At 42.2% G+C, this 8,773-nt stretch overlaps 1 long non-coding RNA gene across 1 annotated transcript; it reads left to right on the forward strand.

Moving 5' to 3' along the window:
• The first annotated feature begins 3,855 nt into the window (after nucleotides 1-3,855).
• LOC131016275 (uncharacterized) lies at nucleotides 3,856-4,793 on the forward strand. The gene is made up of 2 exons (XR_009098907.1): nucleotides 3,856-3,902; nucleotides 4,519-4,793. It is a non-coding gene; the product is annotated as an uncharacterized LOC131016275 (long non-coding RNA).
• The last annotated feature ends 3,980 nt before the right edge of the window (nucleotides 4,794-8,773 follow it).

An 8,773-nucleotide genomic window follows, 5' to 3' on the forward strand; every position in this document is an offset into this window, starting at 1 on the left:
GCGGCCGCGGCCCTACGGCGCGGGCCGTGCTGGTTTTGGATGTTTCTGCGAAGGGGCCTCACGGCGGCGCCGTCCCACGGCGGCCGCCGTCTCACGGCGGCCGCCGCCTCCGTTCAAATCCGGCAGTTACGGTTTTTGGTATAAAAACCCATTTTTAGGGTTTTACTTGACCCTTCCGATCAGAACAGCCTCTAGGGCGATTTTCCACATTTTTCTTAAGGTTTTTAGAGCTTCAAACATTTACTTTCACTTTTGGATTCATTGGATCGCTTGTGATTCCAACTATCATTTCATCGGATTGCTACGTTGTGTAAGAACTCATTTATTTTCCTCAGTAATTTGAATCCTTTGGTTTATTTGAATTCCTTAGTTTATGCTTTGATGAATGTGATGATGATGAATGTGATGTTTTGAGATTGTTGACATTGATCTTAATGAATTGTGTGAATCGTTGGATTGTTATTGTTGCTTTCGGATTTATCTTATTGGTGAATGTTTTAATAATCTCTTTAATAGTCTTTGAAGTTTTCTCGAGTTGAATTGATGTTTAATTAGTTTCATGCCTAGGTAATTATTAATCATTGTTGGTTCATAAGTTGGTGATCGTTTGGTTGGAGTGCTTGATTGAAACCCTAAGTTGATAGTCTTCATGTTAAATACTTGTGTTCTTAGTTGTTCATGTCTCCTGCATTAGTTAATGTTTTAGTGTTTTTTCTGTTTATGTTGTGGTGATTAGAGTGCGAGATAGTGTCAGACCCAATTACCCGATTAGAGTGTTTAGGTTTTATTTCTGTACTTGTGAGTAGCACAATTGTAGCCCTGCTAAGTCTTCCTTGAGAGACAACTTGAGTCACCTTACCACCCTAGGACGACCTCGTATAAATTCGAGTCCATCCGTTAGGTGTTTTTGGATGAGTCAAATTTTGGCGCCGTTGCCGGGGAAGGCTTTAGGCATTTGATTGTGTTGCATTGTTTTCCGTGTTTTTCTTTTGTTTATTTCTTTGACTCGGTTATTTTCTCCCTCCGGTGCGTTTGATTTGTTTGTTCGTGTTGTGTATGCAAGGACGTAGAAGCTTGAAGAGAAAGCTCGCACCTTACTACGACAACATACATCGACCCCGTGAGATCCTTTCAAGCCTGGAGGAGGAGTCCGAGTCCAGTTCGAGAAACCTTGTGGAATCACAGTTTCGAGAGGAAGACTGTGAAGAGAGAATCACTTCCAACCCCATTCTGGAAGACTTTGAGGATTCACGCTCAGTTGACTTAGAAGATCCGTTAGAGAACGGCGAAGGGCGTGAGCAAGAAGAAGAAGAAGTTCATCCCAATCCTCACCAAGAAGCCATGGCGGAGCGGAACGTACAGTACATGGGAGATTTCTCCAGGCCGGTCATCGGGAACACTAGCACCTCAGCGATAGTGCTTCCCACAGCAGTCCGGAATTATAATCTGAAGCCCAACGACTCAAACCTGCTGCCGCTCTTTCATGGGATGCCCAGTGAGGACGCCTTACAGTTCATCCATGATTTCTGCACTCAAGTGCAGACCTTCCCACTGTTGGACCTCACCGAAGATCAGTTGAGACTCAAGTGCCTACCTTATGCACTCAAGGACCCGGCGAGAACGTGGTTATTGTCCTTGCCGCCGAACTCCATCACTACATGGGGAGAGGCGTGCGAGAAGTTCATGCTCAAGTACTACCCCAACCACAAGAGGAATTATGCACGTGGGCGAATAAATGAGATAAGAAATTTTTAGAGTTTAATAGGAGGCGATATTATTTTCTCGAGTCTTATAAATTCTCTTATTGAGAAACCTATCTTCGCCCTATATTTTTATTAAAATGTCTATGTGATATAAATATTTTACTTGGTAGAATATTCACATATGATTTATTGATGCATTGTTATTATGATATTAGTTATATCATAATTGAGAAAAAAATTTCCTCACATGAATAAATATATTTTCCCACATACTAAATAAGGTTATAATTATTCAAGTATATATATATATATATATAGATAGATAGATAGATATATATGTATATATATATATATAGATATAGATGCATCTCTCTTTCTCTCTCACTCTCTCACCCTCACGCAACACTCCCTCCCCACTCTCCCACATTATTCTTCTCTTTCCCATAATCAACACTCCCTCCCCACTCTCCCACATTATTCTTCTCTTTCCCATAATTGAAGATCACATGCACCTAAAAGGCTAATCTACTAGCCAACACATTCCTACACACTTTAAGCTCACAAGCACATGCACACCTCTCTCTCATTTCCCTCCCTCTCTTCTTCTTCTTTATTTTCGCAGCCCCTCCCCTCTTCACTTCACCTTACTTTCTTTTTTGTTCCACCAAATATAGTAAGAACTAAGGTTTCTTAAAGTGTTCATCTTCAAGCTCAAGCTCCAAGCATACTACGCATCATCCTCTACTCCACCTCCATTGATCTTTTTGGTAGCAACCTCAATCCTCCTCTTATGTTATATATATATATATATATATTTTCATGATATATAGGCATGTATATTGAAGCATATTGAAGCATGATAGTCCCCTCTCTACTCTTGTGATTTTCGAAAATGTTGGTGAAAGAAAGTGTTATGAACTCCTTCAAAACTTTCACTACTTTTCATATGCTCATACCCTTCTTCATGTAGATGCATGAGAATGGAAGATAGTTCTTGAAAACCCTTGAGAGAGCTATATGTTATGATAAGTGAAGCATGATGAGTTATTAGTGTGAAGATGCATGAGAATGGTGATGAAAGTATAGATCTAAGGTGATATGTGCATATGTGATAATTTCAACCATTTTGAGAAGTTTTCTTACGTTCTGGACTGATCAGTCGACGAGGTTTCCCTCGTCCAAAAATCTTCAAAATTTTACAGAGTTTAGATATATGTGTCTTGAGGACGGTAAAAGTTCAAGTCATTTGGACTTCGTTTACTACCTTTTTAAAATATAAATGTTTTACTGCGCATTTCCGCCGGAAATTTAGCAAGGCAGTCCCTAGAGTCACACTTTTCAGTAACTTTCAAAAACATTCAGCCTCCACAATTTTTATGATAGAAAGATACATGTGTCATACAGACTCATGTAAAATTTCAAACCCTTTAGCCAATGTTTACTATTTTTCAAAAATCCTAGCTTCCAATCGTGCAAAACTGCCGAATCTGGTAGACTGTGGGAAAACACCCATATCTCTTAAACCACTTGGAGTTTTTCACTCTACGTTTTTTTAAACAAAACTAGACTCAAAGAGGTTTTCATCGGTATAAGTCTCGAATCCAGGAGGTACCTGAGTTAAAACAGTTTATTCGTTAAAGTTGAGACAGAACAGAATGTTAAACTGGTAGTGTCCGAAAATTTTACCTTGATTTTGTGTTAAGAATTTTTAAAGAGCTTTGGTGGAATTATACACCATGATATGGCATGAAAATGCTACTAGAAAGTTTTATAAATATTTTTCAAGGCTTACATGAATATTTGAGAATTTCCCTTCAAGGAAAAAGATTTCAGGTTCATAGAATGACTTTTAAGTCATTTGACTATTGAGATAATTCATTTATATTATGTGAAATATTTGTTTATTTGAAGCATGAATGATTAAGTGATTTTTGAATGCTATTTACCTAGGATTGAGAGTCTTTTAATTGGATAAGATATCCGATTAAATTGGGAGGTCCAATTGGGTAAATAGTGGAGAAGTTATAAGATAAGATTAAGCATTGATGCAAGTATAAGTATTGAGATATTAGTTAGATGAAATTCTAACTAGAGTTTATTTTGTCACATGGCAATCTAAACCACGTGCGCCACCAAAGGTTCGAGTGACGGCCGACGTTAGTACGACTCTGAGCGTTACGTCATCGACCCCTGAGACAGGTGGGCTTTATTCTAACTCTATTATGGCTAGCTACCATGATAATGAGTTCAAATGCAAAATCTTATGAAAATGAAGCATGTTGAAGTATTATTGATGAATCTTATGAAAATGAAGCATGTTGAAGCATTATTGATGAGTATTATGAAAATTGTCAACTTGCCATATTTATTATTGATGAGAATGAGATATGGTATGTTGCCTCTATGAAAGACATGATTATGATCATGATGCAAGATATCGGCCTTTGACTGATTTATATGACAGTAAAGGTTTTGTGCGCAGAGGTGATCGTGAGCCGTCTCTAGTCGGCCGGTCACGGTGATTTGAAGGAGGCCTCCTTCTCTTCACCTTATATATATATTATATGAGTTCTCATAGTTGGCACATACCGTGAATATTTAATGTCTGCAGACTAATGATATTATTATGATGATGCAAATGAGTTTATGACAGAAAAACATGAACAGGTATTTTTAATCTCAGTTAAATCCTGTTGATGCATTGAAAAGGGCAAGATTGACATATAGCTCTAAGAGCAACATTTCAATTATTTCCGGCATGAGTCCACTGAGTGCTTTTTGGTACTCAGCCCTGCATGTATTTCTAAATATGCAGGTCTGGCTTGGCGCGAGGATGGGTGAAAGCTGTTGGAATTGTCAGTTGGCTGTGTCTTTCCTATGTCTCATATTTATCCTTATAAGCTTTGACTCTATAAGAATTTGAACTCCCTGCTATATGTCTTCACACATATAGTAACGCATCTCGCTGCATAACTCTGATGAAACTCTTTATTTAATTTGCTTATGTCTGTAATATCCCTTAAGGGAAATACTTCTCAGACCCTTGCTAAGTTTCAATGGCTTAATCATGTTTACCCAAGCTAGTAATTATTTTGGTCTTGAAATTCTTCTTTAAAATGAGTAAAGTTTGCAATTGCTTCCGCTAAAACAAGATGTATTCCTATTTCTTTCACTATTTCTTTTATTAGTCGTACGATACTTGGTATACGCTATCACTGGCTATATCGGGCTGCGACAAAGGAGCTAGCGAGCCTCTCCACGAGGCTTGGGAGAGATTCCAAGAGCTCCTCCGCCAGTGCCCACAGCACCAGTTAGCACCCGTCATGTTGATGCAGTTCTTCTATGACGGATTGATTCAGACGGCACAATTCATGGTGGACAGTACCGCTGGGGGCAACATTGCCCGAAAGACAGCTGATGAGCTCAAGGAGATCTTCGACACACTGGCCGCAAGCTCTCAACAGAAATCAGTCAGAGGAAGGAGGGTCGAAGCCCATGCTGTAGCCCCAAACAATGAGCTGCAGAAGCAAGTAGCGGACCTGATGAGGCAAGTTCAGCATCTAAGAATGAACCAGGTGGAGCCTCAAACCGTCCAAGCACCGCCAGCTCAAGCACCTCCAGCCCAGGCACCGCCAGCAGAAGGATGTGGCATATGTGGCGACTTTGGCCATGGAACCAACGAGTGTCATCGAATGGGGGAGTTCACACCCGAAGGGGAGGCAGAGATCTACGCTGCCCAGGGATACCCAGGGAGGCCTCAATTTGAGCAGAGGCCCATGTTTAATCAAGGGCAACAGAATTCCAACTCTGGTTGGAGAGCTCAGCAGAATTCTGGATGGAGGAACCAAGCTCCTGGCCAAGGATCGGGATCAAATCAGGGAAATCAATTCCGCCGCCCTCCTCAACAATTTGGGTATCAGAACCACCAACAGTTTTATCCACCTCAACAGCAGTTACCCTTTCCTCAGCAACAGAACTACCCGCAAGCTTATCAGCAGCAGCAGCAGCCCCCGCAGTATCAGCAGTATCAACAGTTCCCTATGCAGCAAGGGAATTTTCAGCAGCAGCAGTAATACCAGAATGCGCCCCAGCAGTTCCAGAAGCAAGCCCAACCTCAGAAGCCGTCTCTCGAGGACACCATGCAATCATTTATGGAGATGACCAAACAGAGCATGGAATCCCAGTCGGCTACTATCAAGCGTCTCGAGACAACCGTTGGGCAGCTCTCCGGGACATTGAACCAGATGCAACAGCAGCAACAACCAGGGAAGCTCCATGGACAAGGATTGCAACCTCATCAAGCTCAAGCTGTCACAGTCCTACGGAGTGGAAAGAAGGTGGACAACAAAGTGGAGATCCCTACTGACGAGCCTCCTAAGGAAACCTGTGGGAAGGAGATGGTGAAAGAAGTGCCCCCACCGAGAGAAGAAGAGCAGCAAGGAGAACCCTCAGTGACGCTTCACAAGGCCACCAAACCCTACAGACCACCGATTCCGTACCCAGAGCGGTTGAGGAACGAGAAGCAAGATCAACAATTCACCGACTTCTACAACATGTTGGCAAAGGTGAATGTCAACTTGCCACTTCTGGACGTGATCAGAAATGTACCGGCCTATGTGAAGTTCTTTAAGGAGCTAGCGTCCAAGAAGAGGAAGTTTGTTGACAACGAGAAGATTCTTGTGTCCGAGGTTGCCAATTCCATCATGCAACAACCCTTGCCACCCAAGCAACGAGATCCAGGTAGTTTTGTTATCAATATTGCTTTGGGGAATGGTAAGGAGGCCTCGGGTATGCTTGATTTGGGGGCAGGGATTAATTTGATGCCGTACTCTATTTTTAAACAACTAGAGTTAGGCGATTTAAAACCCACTCGTATGTGTTTGCAATTGGCGGATAGATCAGTTAGGTATCCTCGCGGGGTCATTGAGGATATTCTAGTTAGAGTGGGTGGTTTGATTGTGCATGTCGATTTTGTTGTGCTTGAGATAGGAGAAGTTCATGAGAATGGCAAGGAACATACTTTACTGCTAGGAAGACCATTCATGGCTACCACTAACACGTTGATTGATGTGAAAAATGGAACAATAAAAATGACCGTGTTAGGAGAGTCCGTGTCTTTTTCTGTGCATCATAGTCGCGCTTTGCCATCATCTTCATTTACTAATGAATGCTCCTATATAGATGCTATTGACGGCCTCGCCGAGATGGTTTATGTGCAGGAACAAGAGATAGTGGAGATCTTTGCAGGATCGGCGGATATGGAGGAGTTTGCCCGGGAAGCCGAGGAAAGAGAGAGAGAACGAAGAGACAAACTCCCCATTGATGAGCCTGTGGTGCTTGAAGATGCCACGAAGTGCAAAAAGCCCAAGTTGGAACTCAAGGATCTCCCCAAACACCTAAAATACGTGTACTTGGAAGAAGGAGAGGAGAAGCCCGTGATAATATCCGCCGAGCTTACGCATGAGCAAGAAATGGCATTGATGGAAGTGCTAAGGAGCAACAAGTTGGCATTTGGTTGGGGCCTTGCCGACATTAGTGGCATTAGCCCCGCCACATGCATGCATCGGATTCACCTCGAGGATGGAGCAACACCTAAGAGGGATGGTCAACGAAGACTCAACCCCGTCCTCATGGAGGTAGTACGCAAGGAGATACTCAAACTATTAGCGGAAGGGATCATTTACCCTATCGTCGATAGTGAGTGGGTAAGCCCGGTGCATGTGGTGCCCAAGAAGGGAGGAATCACGGTTGTCCTGAATGACAACAAGGAGCTGGTGCCGACCCGCCCGGTCACGGGTTGGCGTATGTGTATTGACTACAGGAAGCTAAATGCCGTCACAAAGAAGGATCATTTCCCTCTTCCTTTCATTGATCAAATGTTGGATCGTTTAGCTGGTCATGATTTTTACTGTTTCCTTGATGGTTTGTCAGGTTATTATCAAATAGCAATCGCGCCGGAGGACCAGGACAAGACGGCGTTCACCACCCCTTTTGGTACCTTTGCGTGGAAGAGGATGCCATTTGGGCTGTGCAATGCACCGGGGACCTTCCAACGGTGCATGATGTCGATCTTCGCGGAAATGATAGGTGATTTTGTTGAAATTTTCATGGATGATTTTTCCGTGTTTGGTAATTCGTTTAGCGATTGCTTGGGAAAAATTAATTTGGTGCTAAAAAGGTATATAGAGAGTGGGCTAACTCTTAGTTGGGAAAAGAGTCACTTCATGGTGACTAGTGGCATCGTTCTTGGCCACGTTGTGTCAAAAGATGGTATAGAGGTTGATAGGGCTAAGGTGGAGGTGATTGAAAAATTACCCCCACCAATTGATGTGAAAGGAATAAGGAGTTTCCTAGGTCATGCCGGGTTTTACCGGCGTTTTATTAAGGATTTCTCTAAAATTACCCAACCTTTATGTCGTCTGCTTGCTCAAGATGTGAATTTTGATTTTGATGAAACTTGCATGCATGCTTTTGAATTGCTGAAGTTAAAGTTGAGCACTGCACCTGTTGTTGTTGCACCCAATTGGTCATTGCCGTTTGAAATTATGTGTGATGCATCAAACTCCGCTGTAGGAGCCGTTCTTGGTCAACGTGTTGATAAAATGTTGCGTGTAATTTACTATGCTAGCTTGACTTTGAATAGTGCCCAAGTGAATTATACCACCACTGAGAAAGAGTTACTTGCTGTGGTTTTTACTTTAGACAAATTTCGTGCTTATATTATTGGGTCTAAAGTAATGGTCCATAGTGATCATGCGGCTCTAAGATATTTGTTGACTAAGTCCCAAGCTAAGCCACGCCTAATCCGTTGGATTCTATTATTGCAAGAGTTTGATCTTGAGATTAAGGATAGGAAGGGGAGTGAAAACTCCGTTGCCGATCACTTATCTAGACTTGAGCATAATGTGGTTGAATCGAGTCAAGATGTCATACATGAGTCCTTCCCGTTTGAACACACATATGAAATTGCCTCTGTACCTTGGTTTGCTGATATCGTCAATTACCTTGCTTGTGGGGAATTAAGACCCGATCTAACATCCCAAGAGAGGAAAAGGTTTTTGGCTACTTGC

The sequence above is a fragment of the Salvia miltiorrhiza genome, chromosome 1 (genome assembly GCF_028751815.1).
Source record: "Salvia miltiorrhiza cultivar Shanhuang (shh) chromosome 1, IMPLAD_Smil_shh, whole genome shotgun sequence".
Classification (NCBI taxonomy): domain Eukaryota; kingdom Viridiplantae; phylum Streptophyta; class Magnoliopsida; order Lamiales; family Lamiaceae; genus Salvia; species Salvia miltiorrhiza.